Source organism: Parus major, chromosome 2 (genome assembly GCF_001522545.3).
Source record: "Parus major isolate Abel chromosome 2, Parus_major1.1, whole genome shotgun sequence".
NCBI lineage: Eukaryota > Metazoa > Chordata > Aves > Passeriformes > Paridae > Parus > Parus major.
Window position 1 is genome coordinate 109,844,076 of NC_031769.1, and position 12,446 is coordinate 109,856,521.

General features: G+C 40.5%; 1 non-coding gene and 1 pseudogene across 1 annotated transcript; one reads left to right on the top strand and one right to left on the bottom strand.

Annotated features, from left to right (window-relative positions):
• LOC117245405 overlaps window positions 1-12,446 on the top strand; it is a 76,735-nt pseudogene that overhangs the window by 22,211 nt on the left and 42,078 nt on the right.
• On the bottom strand, window positions 4,119-4,191 carry TRNAA-AGC. Its single transcript has one exon. It is a non-coding gene; the product is annotated as a tRNA-Ala (tRNA).

Sequence of the window (12,446 nt, forward strand, 5' to 3'; positions counted from 1 at the left end):
AGAAGCAGATAAATATAATTACCTTTTTGAGATCCAGCAGATCAGTAATAAGCACCCTTGCCACTTTAAGAGATCCAATAAGAACCGAATGACAAAGAAATTGCAAGATGCTGATTTTTGTCTTGTGTACTGATCCAACTCAGTCAAGTGTATGGTTTTGCTTTTAAACTGTGATAGTGAGAGATTGCAGCTCCAGATGGGGCTGTATGTGGCTATGCCAGCATGAAAGCACTTCCTTCTATCATAGCGTCTCCTCACACATTTACACTGAACTTCAGTAGTGTTCTGTAGTTCTTCCAGCAGGCATGGATATTCCTTGGAGAAGGAGGAATAGGAGGTTGTGGGAAGGCAAGGGGTGGGGGGCCAAGAAGCAATGGGTTTTTTCCATCAGCAAGTCTCAGTACTGAACATGTATTCCTGCAGTGTGGCAGAGCAGGGCTACAGCTGCCAGGAGAAAACTATCTCCACCAAATGCGCTGATTTCCAGCAGGAAGAGTTAGTGGTACAAAACCCTGTGACTAAACAAGCCCTACATCTCCACTCCCTGTGCTTTGTTCTTCTGGCTCAACCATTTGTACTGTAATTGTAAAAACCCACTTTCTTCTGTTGTTCCTCTCTCAGTTATTTTGGCATTGCTGCAAGCTTTGAATTGCTTCTCAGATGTGCTGTTTTTTGAGTGTGCATTCCTTTACTGGTAGCAAAGATATATGTACAGAACTTGAGGTTTTGATACAAGTGAGTTACACAATCATATGGCTTCGAAACCAGGGCAGATTAATCAGATTTTTCTTCTTTTATTGACCATTATGAATTTGGAATATTTTCTTGTTTGAGAAGAGGTTGGAATAATGTAAAAAGCAAATACAAGATTGGGAAGTATCTTGTGTCCCTTTGGTTGCCAACCTGGGGTCTGGAAGAAATTTTCTTGCACTTTCTTGCATGTTGGCCGGATTTTAATTTTTCCTTGTAGTTCTGAGCAGGGATCAGGTGGGTCAAGCACCACAGATCTCCTGCTCTTTGTTCCAGGAACAAAGTTCATATTGTTGCTGTCTAAGTTGTGGTGATGCCCAAAACATGCCGGCTGCTTTCCAGACTGGAAGAAGGAAGTTGTACCTGCTTGCAGAGTTCAGTTGTTCCGGATGACAGAGATTGATCCAGGAATAGCAGAGCTGTACAGAAAGTCTGGTTGTGGCCAGCATGATAACCAGCAGTCTAAGCTGCAAAATGTTGAAATAACTGGCGCCAGTGTTTACCTAAGGAGAGCTTTAAGAAAGCATGGGACAGACATCTTTGAGGTATGGTTTGAGTATAGCCTGTGCTGCTGTGGAAGAAGAAACCTCTAAGATCTTCCAGCTCTCCATGGCACTCTCCAGTGCAAAGCTTTCTAATTGAAAATGCATCCATCAGCTCGAAGTGCTGTGCTTATCCACTGAAGTGCTCTTCAGGAACGACACGTTCTTGGTCAGATAATCCCATTTGATAGAGTTACAATGTTGTGTGGGCAGAGCCATCAAGGCCAGGCTATGCATTTTAATATCTCTTTTTTCCCTGTTTTCTGTGTTTAGACAGCATAAAGTAATTCCTGGTTTTGGGAATCTGGGGTTTCAGCAGCCAGAAGTTTATGCAGAGAAATATAAGCATTAATAAACCAGATAGATTAGTAGAATAAATAACAAACTGAACTAGTAAACTAGATTTATTAGTAAACAAAACAACTTCATTGGGATACATAAGGGAAAGTTGGCTTTTTGCGTAAATTGGCTCATTCTGTACAGGCAGCAAGGCATGTCATATTCACCCATTTAATAATCTTTTTGTTTTGCTTTTAATATTTAAGCATAAATCAGCTCCAGAGGGAAATTTCAGAGACAAGCTGTTCATCAAGTGCATGGATTCATCCAGATGGAGTCAGATATTTTAATCGAGCCTTCAATCAAGGTAAGAGGAGTTATGTGATTGATACTTGAGAAGAAACTTAAGTAACTTGAGGGTATATTGAAATGTATTCACTCATAAGGCAAGTTTTCTTTAAAGTAATGTAATGCTCCCTTATGACATATCAGAACTAACTGAGACAAATATGCTGGGAAGATCCTGAGTTGCTACCTCTGAAAGGAAGGGGGGAAGGAGTCCTGCTCATGTAGTCCAGTTACCTTTCTCCAGCTTAAATTGCTGCAGCTTCTCCTTATTTAGATCAGGATTAACATCACACAGACTGGTCTGGAGAGAACTTGTTTTCCTGGAAGTGCCCCAGATGCTGAAGCTGTCATGTAAACTCCTTGCTTTTGAAAAATAAGGTTAAGGCAAATGAAAACTACTGCAAGCTGCATTTTTGTAAGAGGACCTTTTAATGTTTTGTATCTCTGCATGTCTCTTCCTCTGTGTTGCAGATGCTGTGTTTCCAGCTGAAGGTGGGAAGCAAGGGACCACACAGCTTTTTTAACTCATGAAGAATCTGGATGCACATCCCTTTGCATTGCTTTGGCATTTTATTTCATCTTTAGCTGTTGAACAGCAGGTTCTGGGCTTGCCAGTGGCCTGGTTATTCCTATGCTTCACTTCAGTCCTGATTTGTGCTTCCTGTACGAAAGGTCTGTGTCAAGTAGCAGCAATCTGAATTGTAGGTTGAAACTTGGCAATAGCAAAGCACCAAGTGCTTGGAGTAAGCTGTATAGGTAGAACAGGATGGGTTACTTGGAAGGAGATGCTAAAATTGGAAAAAAGAATGAAGAAATATCATCTGAGAATAGCTGTGGAAGGACCATAGCCAGAACTGTGGACTTTCCAAGCGTAGATCATTTGAATCTTCTGGGGATCCAGAAAGAGACTCAGCTTCTGGCTTCATCTCTGTAGCTGTAGGACTGTGGGTTCAGATCCAGACTGTTCATCTGTTTCTTATGTATGCAATAGTCTGAACCATAATCTTGGACATAACACCCTGAACTTTGGAGAAAACTGAAGCTGGGTCATAGTTTTTAGAAAGCTGTTGTGGACTACAGCAAGGTTCTTGCAGTAATGCTGAGAGGATTAATGTTCAGCAAGCAAGGGGTCATGGCTGGAGAGTGCATAATGCCATTCAAAAATACCAAAAAAATAAAAATAATTGGTTGTGTGCACAACCTCCTGCCTTTGCCCTACCCCTGTGTATTCACCTCCTGCCCTCCCCAAAATTTTGTCTAATTCAATTTTTAATATGCAGTGTTTGCAGAAACATGGTGTACTTGGCTGAATAGACAGTCAAGTCTATCAGTCAGCACTCATGTTTTTGACCCAATAACCTAATTTTTATAACCAGTCTAGATCTGCATAGAGTTTTAAAAACCATTCCAGAATTGTACCCATCAATCAAATTCATAGTTGTATGAATAAATGGGAAAAAGTTTGTAATGGTGCGAGATGATGCTCCTCAAATCATAGAATCATAGAACATTCTGAGCTGGAAGGGACCCACTAAGGTCATCAAAGTCCACCTCCTGTCCCTGGACAGATCACTCCAAGAGTCATACCATGTGCCTGAGAGTGTTTTCCAAATGCTTCTTGAACTCTGTCAGGCTTGGTGCTGTGAGCACTTCCCTGGGGAGCCTGTTCCAGTGCCCAACCACCCTCTGGGTGAAGAACATTTTCCTAATATCCAACCTGAACCTCTCCTGTCACAGCTTCAGGCCATTCTCTCGGGTCCTGTCACTGGGCACACAGTGAAGAGATCAGTGCCTCCTCTTTCCCTCACAAGAAAGTTTCAGACTGCAATGAGGTCTCCCTTCAGTCTCAAGTCTGAGCAGATCGAGCCACCTCTGCTACTCCTCATAAAGCTTCCTCTTCAGACCCTTCACCACTCTTGTGGCCCTCCTTTGGATGCTCTGTAAGAACTTAATGCCTTTTTTATATTATGGTGCCCAAAACTGCCCCCAGCATTCAAGGTGAGGCTGCCTCAGTGCAGAGCAGAGCGGGACAATCCCCTCCTTTGCCCAGCTGGCCATGCTGTGCCTGATGCCCCCCAGGACATGCTTGGCCCTCCTGGCTGCCAGGGCACTGCTGGCTCATCTTCAACTTGCCACCCATCCCTGGGGGCCCTTTCTGCAGTGCTGCTCTCCAACCCCTTGTTCAGCAAAACGTGACGCTGGAGAATGCAGGCATCGATCCCGCTACCTCTCGCATGCTAAGCGAGCGCTCTACCATTTGAGCTAATTCCCCCCCGTGCACAGTCAGAAAATAAATAACTATATAATATATATCACCAAAATGACTATTGTAGTGATAATAATAATAATTCATGATTTCTGGGAAGTGAAGGTACAAATCCTGTTCATTGTCTGACACTTGAGTCTGTATATCTAATTCCTTGCATATGGGATGGAGCATTGTGTATCACATCAGCAATAACCTGCACAACTGTGTTACAATTTGGTTCAGCTCTTCAGTGTAGGTTGGTTTGAGGACTCCTGGGTTCTCTTCACAACTTCATTCCTGGTTAGTTTTGGCCAGGTCATTAATACCTGTTACTCCTTTTTCCCTGTTAATTATATGACTGTAATATTTCACTTGTCAGGTTTGTGGGCTGAATGCAGACTTAATTTTGAGAAATTATATAAGGCTGGAGTTCTAGAAGTGTGGCCTTTTAATCTGAAATATCCTGGGGGTATTTCTGTGACCTATAATTTTGACTTTTGCTATAAGGTTAATTCTCATTGTACTTGGAAGGACATGATGACAGACATGCTGTTAGTACTTTTTCTTCAGGGTGTGGTAAATCTGGCAGCTTCGTGCTTCTGATTGGCATTAAGTAAATGGTCATACTAAGGAAGGTTTCTAGAGCTTTTTGTGGGAAAGGAGTCACTACAGAACAGGACAAAATTAATCTGGGATGAAAAGAAGGTTAAAGCATTTCCAGAAAATGCCATCACTGGCAAAAACTTGCTCTTTTTCTTGTATACAGGTGCAGAGGGGCTTTGTTTGGCAGGATGACGTGATTGATCCTTTTTTCTTTTATTCAAACTAGGGAATATGGAGTATGGATTGATGCAGGTCTCTGCTGCCATCAGAGCTGCCTCATTTTTCATAGGTGTTTTAAGACTAACCATCCCCCTCACTGTGATAATGGTAAGTATATAGAGTTTTCAAGTATTTTTGTGGCCAAGGTTGAGTTGAGCTTTTTCTGCTGCAGCTAAATAAAGCACTGGTACCCTGTACACATTGAACCAGAGAGAAATAAATTATTGACCTGTCTGTTTCTGGTTTACCCAAAGAGGTTTTGTTTTGTTTTGTTTTGTTTTGTTTTGTTTTGTTTTGTTTTGTTTTGTTTTTTATCTGGGAACTTTTAGTTGTGGATTGTAAGTTTGGAAGTAACACTTTGACTGAGAAATCTGTCTCTTCCTATTTTTATTTTTTTATTTTTGACATTACAGAAATGGTAATGCCATCAGTGGTTTACAAAGAAGAAAAGAAATGCTTCTGCTGGGTTACAAAACGGTTGTAGGTCTCACTGGTTGCCTTGTGAATTCATTTCTGTGGGAGATAAGGGCCTTGTACTCACCTTTTAATGCTGGGGTTGAGTATGGCCTCCTGGATGGAGTAAGTGAAGGATTCAGAGTATAGAGAAGTGATCTAATGGGAAACCTCACAGGTCTCTCTGGTCAAGTTATGCCTCATAGATTTCAAAATTTTGGGATTCATTTGGAACACACTTCACATTTCTGTTTCCCCCTCCTTTCATAACAGAACATCTTGAGTCTGCATTACAATACTTTCCAGGCAAACTTCTGAAAGCTGAAGTATTTGCAAATAATATTATTTTACTTAGAGAGGCTGTTCTTTGCTGATTGCAAATCCCCCTGATTGCAACACCTGGGGACAGTGAGCTGTAAGGCCCAGCTGAAATTCAGCTTCATCAACAGAGAAGTGAAGTTGAGGTCACAAGGGGGAAGTTTTCACCCTTCCACAGCAGGACATTCAAGTCCTGTGAGTGTTGGTGTGTGTGGAAATTTCACCCATGACTAAACCCAGACTTGGCTGCCCAGCTGGTTTTGCCCAAAAGTATCTCACTGAAATCTTCACAGATGTCAGAATTCACACGGAGTGACTAAGCCTGGATTTTCCCTCCTAGTACACTGTTGCACGGTGGTCGATAAGGTAGCTGTTCATTGGCACTCAAACCAAACTGGGTCCATGTTAGTCGTAGGTTGTGTAAATTGTGTAGGAAGCACTTTATTTTTTTCTTTATTTATTTTTTTTAATGTTCCAGCTTGAAAAGTGTTGCATCTGCAAAAAAACTTTCCTGTTGTGAAATAATAATTAGATTGATTATGGAAAAAGTCCTACTTCAGCGTCCACTTGATGCTTTAGCACTTACTTATCCATTAAGTAATTAAGTAAAAGTGAACTCTGCTATTTCTGCTTCTGTTATTGCTGTTATGCATATTTTGGAAGTTACTGTGTCAATTCTTGGCCAACTAAGACTGTAAGACTTGAAGGGGGGAAAGTTGATGCCTGAACAGTAGATGTAAGTTTTCTGAGAGCCCAAATTATGTATGTCTTTTCCAAAGTAGGCCTGGATTTTCTCGTAATGCCTCAATATATTTTAATTTCAGTGTCATTTGTAAACCATTAGTCTTTCTGCAGGTATAAGTCTTTAGGGCAAAAAGCAGTTGATTGACATCTTACTCAGCTCATGAGGATGTGCTTTATCACAGAGAAACGAGAGATGATTATATGCCAGAATGTATTATATGCCAGGAACTGCTTTTTCATTCAGCTCCAGTACAGAAAAAAATTCTACATTTTCTTTTCTTCAATTTTTCCCTACCTTCACCACTACCTATACTTGTTCTCAGCTTTCTAAGTGCCTCTGCACATGCACATACAGCGTATGCAAAACAGTATCTGGAAACTCTTCAGAACTGTAGGGAACTGAGTTGAAAAGGCCCTAGAAAAATGACGAGGATTGCATTGCAGTGCGTTCTGAATTCCCCTAGGTGTCATGTTCTAACCCTTCTGTGCCTCTCTCTGCATGGGCAGATTCTGTTTCAATTTATCTTCATCCAAGATAAATAGCTGCATTGCTTGAGGAAATATTAATTTTTGAGGAGAAAAAAGGTCTTGGACATGACAATGCAAACACATAATTAAAAGGTTGTGCCCTCAAACCATAAAATGCACATATTTTTCCTATATTGTCTGATGGGTTCAAAAAGAATTGGGAATGTTTGTTTTGGCTTTTCACAGCCTTCCATTTGGAAACAGTTATGAATGTGGGACTTGTAGTGAACAGGTTTGTAAGATGCTTTTTTTTCCCCCCCTCATGGCAGACCCCACAGGCATCTGCCCACCTCTTCTTTCTTGGCTGCCTGTTTCTACCCCCCATGCTGACACTTGACCCTCATCCTCAGCTTTTTGTGGCAAAGGGTTGCTGTGGTGACATTTTTTTTGGCAAGTACAAGGAATAGCCTTATGACTTGCCTTCCCACAGGCTTCTGTTTCCCATGTCTTTTTAAGTGTCATGTGTCCTGAGCTTGCAGGCCTCAGGGTGCCCTAGATGTGGAAGAGGAATAGCATCTTTCCACAGTGTGTTTGCTCTCTGGCTAATTCTGTATTTTTAACATTCCTTTTTATCTTTACGTCTCGATAAAAATGTCTCACAAGTGTTAAAGAGGAAAGGTGGCTCTGGGCTAGACTAGTATTAGTGTCCATGTCCAGTACTGTTGATGTTTCTTATGTGCAAGCTGAGAGAAGTTTCATTTGCACCAATAGGATCCTTTGTCCTATGAATTATTTTTCTTTCTACTACACATGCTAGAAAGTAACCGTGACTCTCAACCCTTTCTTGCCCATTCTGTTCAAACTGAATTAAAGCAGCATATCACTTTATTGGCCAAATTTATTTCTCCAAGAAATCTCTTCTGATGCATATGGGAAATGCAAATAATTCTGAAAAGATTAAGACTCTAACCCCTTCTCTGAGTGTGAAACACTGGAATATCAAGCTTTTGACAGATGTAGACTAAAGGAGAAAAGAGAATATTTCTTAGGATTTGGAAGTGGGAATGCAATGTCATTATATAAACCAAAGAGAAATCTCCCCAGGGGAGACTGGCCAAGAGAGACCGTCCCAGAGTCTCCTGTGAATGGTGGGTGTGGCTGCTGTGAATGAACAGGTTGTGCTGGTGGGCCTGATGTTGGTACTGAAATACGATTATCTGATCTATGGGGCTCAGACCATTACAAAAAGTTGCTTGTTAATGTCTGAGTCTGCAACATGGCAGAAATAAAAATCTGTATGTAAAATCACCTGGTTCTTAAGACAGTAATGAAGGCTGAGAAATGAGGCTTGTTCATGCTTTCTGTTGTTTGATGCTTACATTAAAACAGGCAGAGCACTGTATATAATAAACTATGGTGCTGTAAGTGGTGACTGTCCTACAGTTAGGAAATTTGATAGGTATTTGTTATATAAATTCCATTAGTAAATGAAAATGAACTTTTTTTTTTTTTAAATTTGAATACCTCACTTGTAATGTATACTTCTGACATGTTCCACAGTATTGCCACAGGTCATCTGGAGTGTGATGAAATAGCTCTGACAGCATGTAGTAACAACTAAATCCTTACCTCTCCCCTCTCTGTGTATTCCTTCAGTACTTCTAATTTAGGCAAAATGTACTTACCTGAAATTAGAGGCAGGATGCATTGTTGCTAATTCTGGAGTTACCCTTCTCAGTTCATCTGACAGAGACTCTCAAGGAGCTTAAGTTCCTTCACAAGAAATTTTAGTGGGACATTGTTTTGCAGATGTGACATGAGGATACAGCACAGGTATATGAGAATACACCTGATCCAGGTAACTAGGGGAAGGAGGGAAGTTATAACAAAATCATACTGGTGATAAATAATAAGCACAAAACTTGTAAAATGTGTCTTAAATCTGCAAGTTTTTCCAGTTTTACCAGTGCAAGTTTTTCAACAGAGCTGCTCAGTGGTTCTAGGATGCATGATACTGCATTTGAAACTCTTTGCAGTGATGATGATGCAAGCAGAAAGGATGGTTTTGAAAATGCTGACACAAATATACTAACACAAATGCTAACACAAATATAAATTCCCAGTCTTTTCTTCTTAAGTCAAGTAAGGTAATAGGGCATAGCTAATGTTTGAAGACCAAACAGTGAAAACCCTCTGGCTGCTAAAGAGACCGCCAGGAGGCCAAGAATCTTCATTGACTTAAATCAAATTTCTCTTGAGGGAGTCCAGATCTAATGGATGACAGCTCTGTTCTACAGGCAAAGATGGATAAATTGTACATTAACTGGGCAACAAAGCAGTGATATGTATCAGGCTTGGATTAAATGTGAATATTAATTGAGTGTAAGTTCTTGGGTTTCTTCTTGACAAATGGGATGCTAGCAAAAGTCTGTATAGCTGTGCCTTTGAGGGTCGTTGTGGGTCCCTTTCAGCTCAGGATATTTTGTGATTCCTCATTCCATGAAACAATAGTGCCTGCTTGCCTTGAGCAGCCCCTACCTCCATTTGGTTGGGGGCTGTTTCTGCCACCTTGACCTCCTGTTTTTCCCTCTTCCTGTCCCCTCCTTGAGCTGGAAAGTAAGGATGAAAGCAGCTCACAGTATGAAATGTCTTGTCCCTCCCTGTTTTATAAAGCCTGCTGGTACTTGCTGTGTTATGTAGGTAATGAGGAGAGCCTGAAAAGGATCCTGCTCCAAGAGGTGCTCTGGCAGAGCTGGCCAGACTTGGAGGTACAGGTCTTCAGTGCAAACTATGCCTTATGTGAGACTTGTTCATGCACTTGCTGCCTTAGAACTTGCTATGGTGAGACTGGATGGGGTTGGATGGGGCTTTGAGCAACCTGTTGAAGGTGTCCCTGCCCATGGCAAGGGGTTTGGAACTGGATGTTCTTTACGACCACTTCCAATCCAAACCATTCTATGATTCCATGAAGGAAGCAACAAAAAAAACTCTTTCAAAGGCTGACTTTAGACTCAACTAGAGTGCAGGTGCCTTTCTGTAATGCATAATTTCCACCTACTTTGTTTTAAGCTTGTTTTTGTGTTTTTTTTTTTTTTTTTTGTAAATTATTAAATAGTCAAAGTGAGTGCTTGCACAAAGCTGGGCTTCTGTACCAGTGCCTTTATGTTCTTGCAAATGGAGTAGCAGCTGACCCTGAAGTGCTGAGGTTCAAGAGCTGTGCCACAGCTGTGCTGTGAGACTCAGAAAATGGGGACTATTGGATCTTGGTCCATGACAAGTTTCCAGGGCAGGTCTTATGGCATGAATAATTACAGGAAGCAGTATATTTTGCAAGACGTCAAACTAAATTATTTAATCAGTCCTTTTTGTTTTAAAAGAAACCAGTCTTGTTTTCAGCACATAAAACACGGTGTTACATCTGGCTAGTTGAAGAGAAGAGACTTCCCTTCCAAACTCATAGTGCCATCCGAAGTGTGACCCTTCCCTGGATAAAGATTACAGCTTGCTGAGGTGAGAAAAATTCTCTGAGACCTGAATATGCTTTTGGCATACCAGGAAGCAGGAGAACAGGCTGGTTTGAAATACATTAATTTTTTGTTCATGTGAAAGATCTTATGGTCAAGTCAGATTAATATGATCTTATGGTCAAAGGTAGTAAAATAACTCAGTGGTTTGAGTGATGGTAAACACTGATGTCTGCAAGAGCTTGTTTTTTTCACCACCACCTGGTTTAGAATGATTTCAAAAAGTTTGCTTCTCCTCTATTTTTGACCAAAAATGAGGACTTCAGATTTTTTTCTTGACAAAAACCTTGGACATTTCATCAGAAAGTTGAGCATCTGAAAAACGCAAACCAAAAAAAAACCAAACTTGTCTTGCTACAAACTTTGTTGTTCCACATTAACATTTTTCATTAAGGAATTAAATATTTGTCATGAAACACCAAAGAAACTTTCTTGGTATGTTCAAGAAGGAGGCCTAATACATGGTGCATCGTGGGATATGTAGTTTAATCTGAGAGGCCAAGCCAAATCCAATTTTAAAATTCTCAAGAGATGACAATACAGCATTTCAAATGAAAGCTTCTTGGGTTCTAACCTGAAAATACTGCTCTACAGGGATGATAAACAATTTCTAGGGTCATTGGATCATTTTATAAAAGATGTATGCTTGTAGGGAAAATGAAATGAACCCCTTTTTTTCTTTCTGGATGGTAGCCTTGTGAACCCAGCTCAAGAAGGTCAGAACAAGTCCCCTTGATTCCTTCATTCATCATCTGTAAAGAAGAACTGCAACTATGGGACAGTTGGTTAGCCTGCAGGTAATTAACAAATTAGAAGAGAATCCAGCTCAATCTTTAATATAGCAGTGTCAGCTTTGGTACCAGGTTTTATCAGTAAAATAAACAGACACAAGTGAATTGTACATGGATTCAACTGGCACTGAAAGTTCAGTTGTGCATCTGAAATATTGAAATTGAGATTGCATCTCTCTTTTAAATACATACATTGGAAATGAAGTTGTAATTTGAGAAGATAACATTTTTATATAGTCATATTTCTGGCTCTAGCTATCAGTAGCTTTGAAAGTATTTTAAAAATAAAGGGATGTAGTGTATTACAACATACAATGGTACATTTGGGACATGTAACATAAACCTTAATGAAAGTTCACGAGAATTTAACATGCAGAGGTTATTTTTAATTCACAGTATCTTATCTGTTTTCAGCTTTTTTGAATTACAAAATGCAATTGGGATGTCTTAAGTACTAATTCTTTGCCAAATTTAATTTGTTTCCATATTAAAGGTATTTTCCAATTACATTGACATGAAAAGCATCTGAAACCATTAGATTTTGTTATATTTTTAACTTTAAAACCTTCATAATGCTGCCAAGAGTGTTTTTGACAAGTTCTGAGAAAATTATTTGTCCCTGGAACAAAAGCTACCACAATAAACTTTTTTTTTTTTCTCTTCTCTTTCTGGCCTGAGGGGTTCATAATAATTTTGACTGAAACTTCCCATGTAACTGGGTGCTCTGATGAATGGGGGCTTGGGGCCATTTGATTATTGGACCCTGCTGAAACAGGAGCCAGTGGTTACACAACACAGCAGCTGCTGGGCTGGCCACGGTGTGTTGGTGGGATGGAGGTTTCTACTGTACCTCCTGAGAGAGGTAAGTCTGTAAGGAAGGACAATGGGCCTCTCTTGGGCAGAGCAACAGGTTTTGTTGCTAGTTTCTACATGACCTCTGTTTTTTTGGAAGAGGAATAAGACTGGGTTTGTGTGAGTACTGATACATACTCAGGAGCGGTGTATGCCTCTGCTCATGCAGGAGAAAAATCTGTACATGCTGAACAACACTTAGTGCAGGCCTTTTCCGTATTGGGAATCCCTAAAGAAATTAAAACAGATAATGGCCCAGGGTATAAATCCAAGGAGTTCCTGGAATTTGTCCAGCAGTGGGGAGTGG